Source organism: Stenella coeruleoalba (assembly GCF_951394435.1).
Source record: "Stenella coeruleoalba genome assembly, chromosome: 10".
Classification (NCBI taxonomy): domain Eukaryota; kingdom Metazoa; phylum Chordata; class Mammalia; order Artiodactyla; family Delphinidae; genus Stenella; species Stenella coeruleoalba.
In genome coordinates, this window is record NC_137156.1 from 20,075,406 (window position 1) to 20,087,976 (window position 12,571).

At 42.2% G+C, this 12,571-nt stretch overlaps 1 protein-coding gene across 2 annotated transcripts in view; it reads left to right on the top strand.

Moving 5' to 3' along the window:
• The first annotated feature begins 4,283 nt into the window (after positions 1-4,283).
• Positions 4,284-12,571, top strand: part of CARMIL1 (capping protein regulator and myosin 1 linker 1) — a 353,818-nt gene continuing 345,530 nt past the window's right edge. The window contains exons 1-2 of one of the 2 annotated variants that reach the window (XM_079933710.1): positions 4,284-4,831; positions 5,085-5,208. The gene's annotated coding sequence lies outside the window, so the exon portion shown is untranslated. The remainder of the gene's footprint in view (positions 4,832-5,084; positions 5,209-12,571) is intronic. The other variant, XM_079933709.1, reaches the window with a different exon arrangement.

The window sequence follows — 12,571 nt, forward strand, 5'->3', positions numbered from 1 at the left end:
CTGTTGAATCATTACAATCATGTTTAAAGAAGAAAGAAGAAAGGTGTTCGCTACTTCAAATGTGCCAGCAAAGGAATAACTGTGGTTCTTCATGGTGCTTAGTCAGTTATCAGTGTATCACAAAAATAAAAGGACGATCTTCCAGAAACCAAACTTAAAGTCACAGAATATTGTGACATATCTGATAGAGAATTCAAAACAGCTGTCATGAAGAAACTCAGCAAACTCCAAGAAAACTCAAAGGCAGTTCAGTGAGCTCAGGAATGAAATGAATGAACAGAAGGAACACTTCACCAAAGTGATTGAAACTCTATAAAAGAACCAAACAGAAATTCTAGAGCTGAAGAACCCAATACACAAGATGAAGAGTGCATTACAAAGCACTGGAGATAGAGCAGACGAATGGAAGAGAGAATCGGTGAGCTTGAAGATGGAAATCTAGAAATGATACAGGTAGAAGAAGAAAGAGAATTAAGATCTTAAAAAATGAGGAGGGGCTTCCCTGGTGGCGCAGTGGTTGAGAGTCCGCCTGCTGATGCAGGGGACGCGGGTTCGTGCCCCGGTCCGGGAGGATCCCACATGCCGCGGAGCGGCTAGGCCCGTGAGCCATGGCCGCTGAGCCTGCGCGTCCGGAGCCTGTGCTCCGCAACGGGAGAGGCCACAACAGTGAGAGGCCCGCGTACCGCAAAAAAAAAAAAAAAAAAAGACGAAATTCTACAGGAACTATCCAACTCTTTTAGGAAGGGCAATATTAGGATGATGGTATCCAGGAGATGAGAGGGAGAAGGGTGCAGAGAGTTTATTTAAAGAAATAATAGCTGAGAACTTCCCAAACCTGGGGAAGGAACTGGATATACAAGTCCATGAAGCTAAGAGAACACCTAATTACCTCAATGCAAAAAATCTTCTCCAAGACACATTATATTAACAGTGTCAAAAGTCAATGGCAAAAAAAAAAAAGTCAATGACAAGGAATAAAGACGCAGTTGTAGAGAATGGACTTGAGGACACGGGGAGGGGGAAGGGTAAGCTGGGACAAAGTGAGAGAGTGGCATGGACATATATACACTACCAAGTGTAAAATAGATAGCTAGTGGGAAGCAGCCGCATAGCACAGGGAGATCAGCTCGGTGCTTTGTGACCACCTAGAGGGGTGGGATAGGGAGGGTGGGAGGGGGGGAGACGCAAGAGGGAAGAGATATGGGGACATATGTATATGTATAGCTGATTCACTTTGTTATAAAGCAGAAACTAACACACCATTGTAAAGCAATTATACTCCAATAAGGATGTTAAAAAAAATTGATCTTCAGAACTAGAAATCAACTCAAGATTCTGAAGCATCTTAAAAAATAAGACCACATTATATTAAATATGCTATAGCTGGCAAAATCAGGTTACTATTTTGAGTCTGACTTTTCTAAATTTAGTACATCTTTACATTGTCACTACATATAGAACTATGTGATTCTTTGTAAATTAACATTAAATTAAAAATTGGATTCCATAAAATGTCCCTAATTGCCTCGTTCCCCTGACACTCAACATGGGGAACCACTGTTCCTGGTTTCATACGTATCCTTTCTGAGACTGCTATATATATATTCAAATAAATAAATTGTTATCTTCCTCATTTTTATGCAAAAAATAAAAACACATAGGATACTTTAAAAAAAAAATGTCAATGGCAAAGAAAGAATTTTAAAGACAGCCAGAGGAAAAGGATGACAACCTACAAAGGAACCCCCGTTAGGCTATCAGCAGATTTCTCAGCAGAAACTCTACAGGCCAGGAGAGGGTGAAATGACATTCTCAAAATACTGAAAGATTCTGGAAGCCAACAGACATCCAGGAGCCAAGACCCAGAACAGAACAATTCCCTTGACCCCATCTAGTGGAGAATGGTTATTAATCACTAGAACAGCACTGCATGTAACTTGTGATATATACATTCATGCTTCAGTTAAGTGTTTAGGAAATTGTACCTAGTTCTCCTCCCATAATGTATGTTCAGTTGCTGTCAATGAACGACAGTAAAATAAAATTCATAAAATCCTAAACTAAGGAGCCTCCCCCCTGGGGAGTGTGAACCACGACCCTCTCAGCTGACAGTAATTGAAATTTCTAGTACCTAGATGGGCAGGCTAGTCAAACAGCATAGGCCCACCTAAGCACCAACTACTTGGATCAGAATTATCTGGGGAGCTTGTTAGAAACACAAATCTTTAGGACCCATCCCTGAGCCACTGCATCTGGGATTAAGGATCTGCTTGTCAGCACTTCCCCAAGATGGTTGTGAGACAAACAACCGTGGGTGGAGCTTATATTTCATAACAAGTAAATGAGGGCATCCCCTCTAAGAAAGATGCTAGATTCCTGACCTTTCTAAAAGGGAGGGGCTGGAGCGTCAGTCCTGGATCCTGCCCTAGAGGCTCCAAGAGCCCCAGAGCTGGCCTTTGAAGACCAGATGACACTTATCCTCTTAAGTAGACCCAGCGTTTCCCAAATAGGTGGAAGACAGCGTGCTTCCACCAGCACCTATGGGATGGCCAGATGGAGGCCCCGAGAGCTCTATTCTTCAGGTTTTTAACCCCACCCCTACCAAGGAACCCTATGGGTAGGATGCTAGGGAAATTGCCCTGCCCACCCTACCATCCTTCAGGATGGGGGCTCCCTCTGAGACCCTCAACACCCCTACAGGCTTATAACTGAAAATGTTCAGGGACAGAAGGAATTACTTCAAACACTGGGGAACAAGCCTTGCTATGGGGTTCGTTCTTTATCATGGATGTAACAGGAGCATCTAATTAACTGCCTTTTTTGTGTCCTCGAGGGAGCCACTGGCCTGCACCCCCAGACATCTGAAACCTCAGATGTGTATTGAATGTTTTCATGTTAAAGAAAATAGTTAAACCTTTTAGTTAAAATTAAACAAATAATGATAATACACCAACCTTAGTTTTGACAAATACTCCATGTGTATGGTCAGGCCACCCAAGATGGCTGTTCTCTTGCTCTCTGTACATCCTCTGCCCGACCAGCACCTGCTTCACCTACACCCTACTCACATGACTGACCTTCCTACACACCTGTCCCAGCCCCAGCTAATGACTGTTCTAGCTTTAGATCAGCCCTCTCCACTATGCTTATTAAAGGGACGGTGAGGGGCGTGCCCCTCTGCTGGTTTCCCTGGTAACTGATGAGCCAAGATGATGTCAGTTCCCCCTATAACTGGTAACCCCCCCCAACCGCCTCCCCCCAGAAAACTGGTGCCATGTCCTGCCCAGCTACCTGCTGCACACGGTGGGGTGTTGCTCCAACCCGGCTTCAGACGTGTAAGCTCTCCCATCCATTAAACCAATGATGTCTGTTGCTGACTCTGGGCTCTGTCTTTGGTCTTGAAGGTGGGCAAGTACAGGCTTTGTAGGCCTGCGGGGTACAGCCCAACACCATGGTAATGTAAGATGTCAACAGTGAGGGGAAATGGGTAAGAGGTATATGGGAACCCTCTCCCTTTGCAATTTTAAATCTGTAATTATTCTAAAATAAAAGTTTGTTAAAAGTAGGTAAGCAAATGGAAACCACCTGCTAGAGCCTGCAGGGCCCCAGGTGCGTCTGTCTCAGGTCCCAGCCCTTCCCCAGGGTCTGGCCTCTCTGGCAGAGGCTCAGCTTCCATGACTAGAGGATTCTCTTGTTCCGTCATCCCTTTGCACAAGCCCATCCAAGCCACACAGGCTGTTTCTTCCAGCCCTGCACCTCCAGCCCTATCCCCTGGGAAACTACTGTACTATTTCTATCTAGTTAAGGTCATAAGGTTGAAATGGTGTGGAATTAATTTGTCTACATCTAAACTTTGGCTTGAAATGTATTTCCTCCCTACTGATACTCTTGACATATGTACTTTCTATAAGAATCACACAAGACACTGTGGGTGGGAGTGGAAAAGAAAATTTGGGGGCTCATCGACTTTACTTGAAATGCTTCATAAGGCATGGTTTAATTTGGGGGGGCAGGGAGGAGAGCAGATTTTTTAAAATTGTGCTCTAGCATGCTTCTTTTAAGAGGTAACTATTAAGAGGGACAATTTCTTTTTTTAATTTTCCGGTGAGTTTTGGGCCCTTTTAAAACTCCCAGTTAAAAGAATGTGAGGGAAGTAAGAGGGAAATATTCTCTTTGTGAGGAACTCTGAATGGAATGCATTGTGTGAGGACAAAGGAAAACTTCACTTGGGTAAGATTCTAATTGTATTCTTCCTTATCACGCTGGACAAGCTGACAACCCATATTTTACTGCTCAAAAAGGAAAAAAAAAGCCTTAACTTGTTCCCGTTGCAGAACTCAGGAGCACCTAAAAGCACAAGTGGAATGAAATACTTCCTTTTTATTTTCTTCCTTCTTATTTTCTCTTTTGAAACCGTTAAGCCATTGCTTATTTGGAAACCGCGTGGCCTGCAGGCTCCAGGAACACAAGACTGACCATTTATTTATCCAATACATTAAGCACGTGATGCTAAGGACTGTGCTTGCCTCCAGCTTTGCAAGGTGTGGCCCTTGCAACGTTCCATCTAGAGGCGTGGCATAAATACCTTCAGGAGGAGGCAGTGGTTCTCAGCTGAGGGTAATTTTGCCTCCCTCCACGCCCCACCCCCAGATATTTGGTCCTGTCCGGAGGCAATTTCGATTGTTGCAACTTCGATTGGGGGTGGGGATGGGAAACGAAGCTGCTGGCATCTACTGGGTAGAGGCCAGGGTTGCTGCTAAACAGCCTTCCATGCACGGAACAGCCCCAATCAGCAAAGAAGTATCCCACCCCAAATGTCAACAGTGCCAAGGTAAGAGCAACTGTGTGCTTTCTTCAAGGTTGAGAAAACATTGTTATTACATTATAATGTAATTAGTGTAGTGCTGTAAGTTAGATACAAGTCAGGTGCTCCAGAGAGCAAAGGAAAGATCACGTCCACTTGGGATAATCAGAGAAGGTTTTGAGCCTTCAAGTGGGTTTTCTGTGATCCAGGGTACCTCATTTCTCCTAAGTCTTACAGGCCAAGATTTAGTTCCCCTAAATCTTGTAGTTCTGTATTTCAGTCAATAAGTAGCTGGTGAAAATCCTTGCCTGGCCAAGTAATTCAACATCTCTGCGTCTCTCTGTATTCTCTGCTGGAAAATGACAGGATTCATTCAGAAGCCCCAAGCTCCCTCCTGGCTTTGAGTAAGTGACAATTCTTACTCTGACCTTGTACTTGGTCACCCCAGGCCTCATAAAACACGATTCTCTGTCTTCTGTGGTTAATGCGTTCCTGTACCTGTCTCCCCCAACGTGGAAATACAGCATTTTGCTTATAATTTCTAGGGATTCAGAGGTCCCCAGAAACCCATCTCTGGACCTCTAAGGGTGCATGAGTCCCAGAATAAAAATTTTTACTCCAAAGTTTCCTGAGCAACAAAATCTTGTGCTGGGTCTATCAGAGCCCTTGGAACCTGACCCAGCTGAGTTTCCAAAACTATCAAGCTCCTTCTCTCATGCCACACTCATCTGTCTCTTGTTTTTCTATGATGGAATTAATTGTTTTATTTTGTTACTGCTGCTTTGCCAAATCATTTTAGCTAATCTCATGACCTTGCCAAAATCCAACTCACACAGCAGATGTTCTAACCCGCCAGGATGGGCTCTCACCACTTTCTCTCAATCCTAGAGGATGTTTCTGGTGGGTTCCCTTAAGCTAAGGGAACTGCCAGTGAGTGTGTCCCTGAAGCCCTAGGAGAGAGGATCCCTGCTTGAAGGAGCTTAATAAAGACCACTAACAAAGTCTGCTGTAAGCCAGCCGGGTACACAGAATGTTACATCAGGGTATTTGCAATATTTTGTAAAAAATGACCTGGCTCTACCCAGAACAGAGGTGCTAAGAACTGCTTTGCTACTGTGAACAGGGCCTGAAGACCCTAGAAAGGCTCAGTAAGGTACCACGTGTGTCTATTGAACACTTGAAATAGGGCTAGTCCAAACTGAGATGTGCTGTCAGTGTAAAATACCACCAGATTGTGAATACTTAGCATAAACAAGAAATATAAATATTTCATTAATAATTTTATGTTTATTACATGTTGAAATGATGATATATGGTACATATTGGGCTAAAGAAGACAGATTATCATAGTTGACTTCACCTATTTCTTTTTACTTTTTAAATGTGGCTTTTAAGAAATTTCATATTATGCCTGTGCTCAGATTTAGGTCTGCATTATATTTCTATAAGGCTGTGCTGCTCTAGAGCCTTATGTATCCCCTGAAGACCAGTTGTAACCTCTATGGAGATTCCCTTTCTATCAAATCTAAATGACCTGCCGAAGGGCTGGTACATGACCCTGAGGAACCAGCCCAGACACCTGGAACCCCTTAGATTAGGCTCTCTGGAATATAATTTTAATTGTTTAGCTATAGATCGAATATTTGTGTCCCCCTCAAAATTCTTACACTGAAACCTGATACCTAACGTGATGGTATTAGGAGGTGAGGGCTTTGGGAGGTGCTTAGGTCATGAGGGTGAAGCCCTCATGAAAGGGATTAATACATTTATAAAAGAGAGCCCACAGATCTTCCTATCCCCCTCTATTATGTAAGGACACAGCAAAACGACAGACACTTGTGAGGAAGTGGGCTCTCACCAGATAACGAATCTGTCAGTACCTTGATCCTCACCGGCCCCGCTACCTACTAATCTCCCATTGCTGCTACCACCAAAATCCCCCAGGCTCATGTGGGTGCCCTCCTAAACCCAGCTGGGCTCTAACACCCTGTGTGAGGCCACTGCCAACACTCCCATGTGGGTGTTCTCACCCCCTCATGGACTGCACACCCAGACACAGATGCCTTCCTGGTACTAGTTTGCTGCCCACTTCACCCTGTCTTTCATGGTGACTTTGGACTGAGTTATTCAGGAAGGCAGACAAGCAGGCAGGCACAAAGCAATTAAAATATCTTAGACAATCTGGAGCATAAACTAGCCTGCTGTATAGCTCTTTAGGACAGCCTACAGAGTTCTTTACAGTCTCATCTGGCCTACTTAGAGTGGAGTCAGGTGAGGATGTTGTAAGAGTGTGCCCTTCATGTCTCTTTAATTTGCAAGAGACATCCCTCATTGAGGGTGTCACTTGAAGCAGAATATTTACTTTCACTGATGCAGGGCCTTGTGAAAAGGAATCTTCTCTGTTTATTAAAATCAACATGATATGTAGTATCAGAGGTAAATTTCTTTTCAAAGAAATCTCCTAAAATGACCTGAGTTCAAATCAGAGTAAGGACTGATGAAACTTGCCAAGATGGCCCATAATTTTGCAGAGGAGCAGTTGGGTAGAAAATACCCTTTCTCCAGAGTGAATTATGATATGAGGCAACACCACATCTAATAGAAAAACACTGTGAAAGAGTCTCAAAGCACTACTGAGATATAGAAAGCATTAGTCAGGGGCTTCCCTGGTGGCGCAGTGGTTGAGAGTCCGCCTGCCGATGCAGGGGACACGGGTTCGTGCCCCTGTCCGGGAGGATCCCACATGCCGCGGAGCGGTTGAGCTCGTGAGCCATGGCCGCTGAGCCTGTGCGTCTGGACCCTGTGCTCCGCAGCGGGAGAGGCCACAACAGTGAGTGACGCACGTACCGCAAAAAAAAAAAAAAAAAAAGAAAAGCATTAGTCAGGTGGAAAGATATTAGAATGAAGAATTAGAAATACAAGTGACAGGGACTTCCCTGGTGGTGCTGTGGTTAAGAATCTGCCTGCCAGTGCAGGGGACATGGGTTAGGTCCCTGGTCCGGGAAGATCCCACATGCCGCACAGCAACTAAGCCTGAGCGCCACGGCTACTGAGCCTGCACTCTAGAGCCCGCAAGCCACAACTACTGAAGCTCGCGTGCCTAGAGCCTGTGCTCCACAACAAGAGAAGCCACCGCAATGAGAAGCCCGCGCACTGCAACGAAGAGTAGCCCCCGCTCACCGCAACTAGAGAAAGCCCGCACACAGCAATGAAGACCCAATGCAGCCATAAATAAATAAATAAATAAATAAATAAATAAATAAATAATGCTGTGAATTCAGAACACAATGATAAAAAAAAATTTTTTTTAAATACAAGTAACAACACATGGAACTATTTCGAGATAATGTATATAATCGTTTAAGGCAATGGGTTCCCAGCATATATGTAGACTGAGCAAGAAATATATATAGATAACGTGCAATGTATATCTTCCACAATGCATAGAAACTGAATATTTTGAACATTTACTTACTTAAACTAAGAGATATAGCATTAAAAATAATAGTTATGGGGTTTTTTTTAATTGAAGTATAGTTGATTTACAATGTTGTGTTAGTTTCAGGTGTACAACAAAGTGATTTAGTTATATAAATATTATTTTTCAGATTCTTTTCCTTATAGATTATTACAAGATATTGATTATAGTTCCCTGTGCTATACAGTAGGTTCTTGTTGTTTATCTATTTTATATATAGTAGTGTGTACTGTTAATCCCAAACTCCTAATTTATCCCCCTCTCCCCCTTGGTAATCATAAGTTTGGTTTCTATGTCTGTGAGTCTGTTTCTGTTATGTAAATAAATTCATTCATATCTTTTTTTAGATTCCACATTTAAGTGATGTCATATGATATTGTCTTTCTCTGTCTGACTTACTTCATTTAGTATACTAATCTCTAGGTCCATCCACATTGCTGCAAATGGCATGATTTCGTTCTTTTTTACGACTGAGTAATATTCCAGTGTGTGTGTGTGTGTGTGTGTGTGTGTGTGTGTGTGTGTGTGTGTGTGTGTATGTGCAACATCTTCTTTATCCATTCATCTGTCGATGGACATTTAGGTTGCTTCCATGTCTTTGCTATTGTAAATAGTGCTGCTATGAACATTAGGGTGCATGTATCTTTTCAAATTAAAGTTTTCTCCTTTTCTGGATATATGCCCAGGAGAAAGATTGCTGGATCATATGGTAACTTTTAGGTTTTGGGGTTTTTTTGGCCGCACCATGCGGCATGCAGGATCTTAGTTCCCTGACCAGGGATCAAACCCATGCCCCCTGCATTGGGAGTGCAGAGTCTTAACCACTGGACCACCAGGGAAGTCCCTATTTTTAGTTTTTTAAGGAACCTCCGTACTCTTCCCCATAGTGGCTGCACCAATTCACATTCCCACCAACAGTGTAGGAGGGTTCTTACGGATTTTTTTTTTTTCTGGCTATCAAAGTGACATTCACTATAGAAAATACAATAGAACACAAAGAAAAATGTAGCAATCACATGTATATCTACCACTCAGCTTAACTTCTTATTAATATTTTGGTATATTTCCTTTAGACCATATTGTTTGCTTTAAAAATCGGATCATATGATACACGCTTGGACTTTTTCACGATGATACATGTCACAAACATTTTCCCATAACATGGATACACTATGACATAATTTTAATGGCTATGTAATATTTTGTTGTACAGATGCACCATAATTTATTTAACCACTTTTCTGTTGTTCGGTATTTTAGTGGTTTCCAATTTTGGCTCTTAGAAATAATGTTGTAATTAACATTTGTATATAAGTATTTTCTCACATCTGTGATTATTTCCTCAGGATAAACTTTTAGAAGTGGAAATTGAGTTGCTGGAGCAAAGTGTGGTACAAAATCATGTTGCTATCATAATTTAAATTACATATAAGTCAATAGGATATGCAGAAAAGAGTAATATACTTTCATGAAGTATGTGAGGGTTTCTTACCAATATAATTGATATATTTTTTAGCATTTTGGTTGGATTGTGTGCTTAATAATCCCTGGGAAAATTAAAGAACAGACTGTCCCTCAACAGTCTCAGAAAAGCAGAATTGCTAGTTTGATCCTAGTTCCAAAGGCTTCCCCTAGGCTTTTGTGGTAATAAAGGAATTATTGCCTAATATCGCACCGGCAGAACAAATAGTAAAATATTTATTTTGGAATATCTGCTTTCTATCTGGCAGGGATTTGGAATTTTAAAATCTTCTCTCAAATATTCCAGAACCATAAAATACAATAAGCTTTGAATTAAGAATTAATTGGGCTTTTCTTTCCCCTACTGTTTGTTCAATTTTTTAAGAGGAAAAAAAAATGCTACAGTTAACTCTTAACTCTTATTCTTGAATATTAATGTGTGCTGCTTCCTAGATGTTGGGGACTGGACCAGATGACCTCTTGAGATCCTTTCAGTATGTAAATCCAACTTTTATATTCAACGAGCTTTAACTTGGAGAACTTATCACCCACTGCTCAGTCAAGCCCTTTCCTCTTTAACGCACATTTTCTTTGTGCTTTAAGTTTCCTTTTATGCTCACAGAGGGTGTCTGCCAACCACCACTGCTGTCATTATGTCAATGTTTTTACATGAGCATTAATCTAACAATGAAGGATACAGGAGCAGAATGCCAAGTTCAGTAATGCTTATAGCCATGAGTATGGGACATTCTTAGAACATTAACAAAGACGTTAAAGTCTTGAGTTAAGATCTGATGTAATATGATTATACTTGAGAGTACAAGAGAAATTCTCAAATGCTTAAGCCTTGAAGTGCAAAGGAAATTCAGTGCTCTTTTTCACACAAAACCTTCTACAGAAAGATGGAAGAAAACCCATCGCAATGTTGTATATTTTTTATCCACTCTGGTTCACTAAACTATAGTTTTACAATTTAACACAATTCTTGTCTTCTATATGAGTCTATTGCTCTAACATACTCTGTAAATGATTTATGTTCGTTTATTTGGTTAAGCTTCTAGTTGCTGCTGGTTGGGGTGTGTGTGTCTGTGTTAGAATCTGTGTCAAGCACTGTGAAGGCCACCTAATGGCTGAACCCCAATATCCATGCCCCACTTAACCTTTCCCAATGGTCCCCACTTACACTGCAGATCCATTGTTACCCTCAAATATCCCACTTCAGGGCAGGAACAAATGACATGTACTGGGCCAAAGAGGACATTCACTGTACTGACTACAGTGATTAGATCAGAGATGGGCCTTGGTCTAAGCCAATAGTGAATTTCAGGACTATTATTGACACTTCTGAAACATGTTTCTTTCTTTCTGTGTAGTGTAGGACATAAAGTTAGAATTGTTATTGTTACTTTGCCACCATATAGGACGCTAACCTCAGAATCAATCCAACACACCAAGAAGGGAAAACTGAGAAAATTAAAGAGAACTGTAACCCTGATTGACCCACACCTTAAGGAATATGTTCCCTTTGTTGTGTAATGCAGTTGGAATTTCTGTTACTCGCAACTGGAAATATCCTAACTGATTCAGAATCTCTGAAGTGGTTATGGCTTTGGGAAGCATGCAGGAAGCTAAATGGTTCTGACCTTCTTTTTCTAGAACCTACTAGTTAAAGAAAAGATTAAGGGGAAGTACGGAGAGAGAAGTCAACCCACTGTGATGGTTAATTTATGTGACAACTTGATTAGATTAAGGGATGCCCAGATGGCTGGTAAAACATTATTACTGGGCATGTCTGTGAGGGTGTTCCTGGAAGAGATTAGCATTTGAATTGGTAGACTGAGTAAAGAAGATCGTCCTCACCAGTGCAGATGGGCCTCATCCAATTTGTTGTGGACCTGAATAGAACAAAAATGTGGAGGAAGGATGAATTTGCTCTTTGCTTGAGCTTGGACACCCCTCTTGTCCTGCCCACAGACATTGGCAATCCTGTTCTCGGACCTTCAGACTTGAACCAGGACTTATGCCATTAACCCCCATCCCCTGATTCTTGGACCTTTTGGACTCAGACTGAGACTTGTACCATCGGCTCCCTTGGTTCTCAGGCCTTTGAACTCAGACTGAATTACACCATTGGCTTTCCTGGTTGTTCAGCTTGTAGACAGCAGATCAGGGGTATTCTTGGCCCCCATAACTGCATAAGCCAATAATAATAAATTTCTCTCTCTCTCTCTCTCTCTCTCCCTCCCACACACACACACACACAAAGGTTAGGTCTGCTCTGGTTCCTCCCCATTCCTTGGACATGGTCCTACATGGCTTTTGATCAAGAGCCTGGCAGTTTTTGTCTCCTTAGCCTTGAAAGAGTGCAGCACATTCTGCCCTGCTCTTATCTATTTAGCCTCCTTCTCTCAATAGCTTCAAATATGGAAGAAGTCTTGAGGGGTAGACCAGCTATATATTAAAGATGGGTTCCCTCCCTCTAGCATTATCTAGGAGTTTGCCTCCTAGACAATGTGGAATTGAAGAAGACTTCATTCTTCTGATCCAAACTCAGCCTCTCAGCTTCCTTCACACAACCCCAGAACCCAGCAGATGTCTCCCTGCCGCTCCTCAAATGTCCAGCGTGTCATACCAGCCGTGCACAGAACTTCACTGGTTTCTCTTTCCTCCAGCAGAGTCCCACTGTATAGGCTAAACTCAATCCTCTGGTTTGCGTTGCTCTCACAGCTCTCTGTACCTAAAAAAACATGCTTTTGTCATTTATCCAGTTTTTCTGATTGCTGCACAGAAGCACTGTGCAGCCGTGACCTGTTTCATTCTACTTGAAA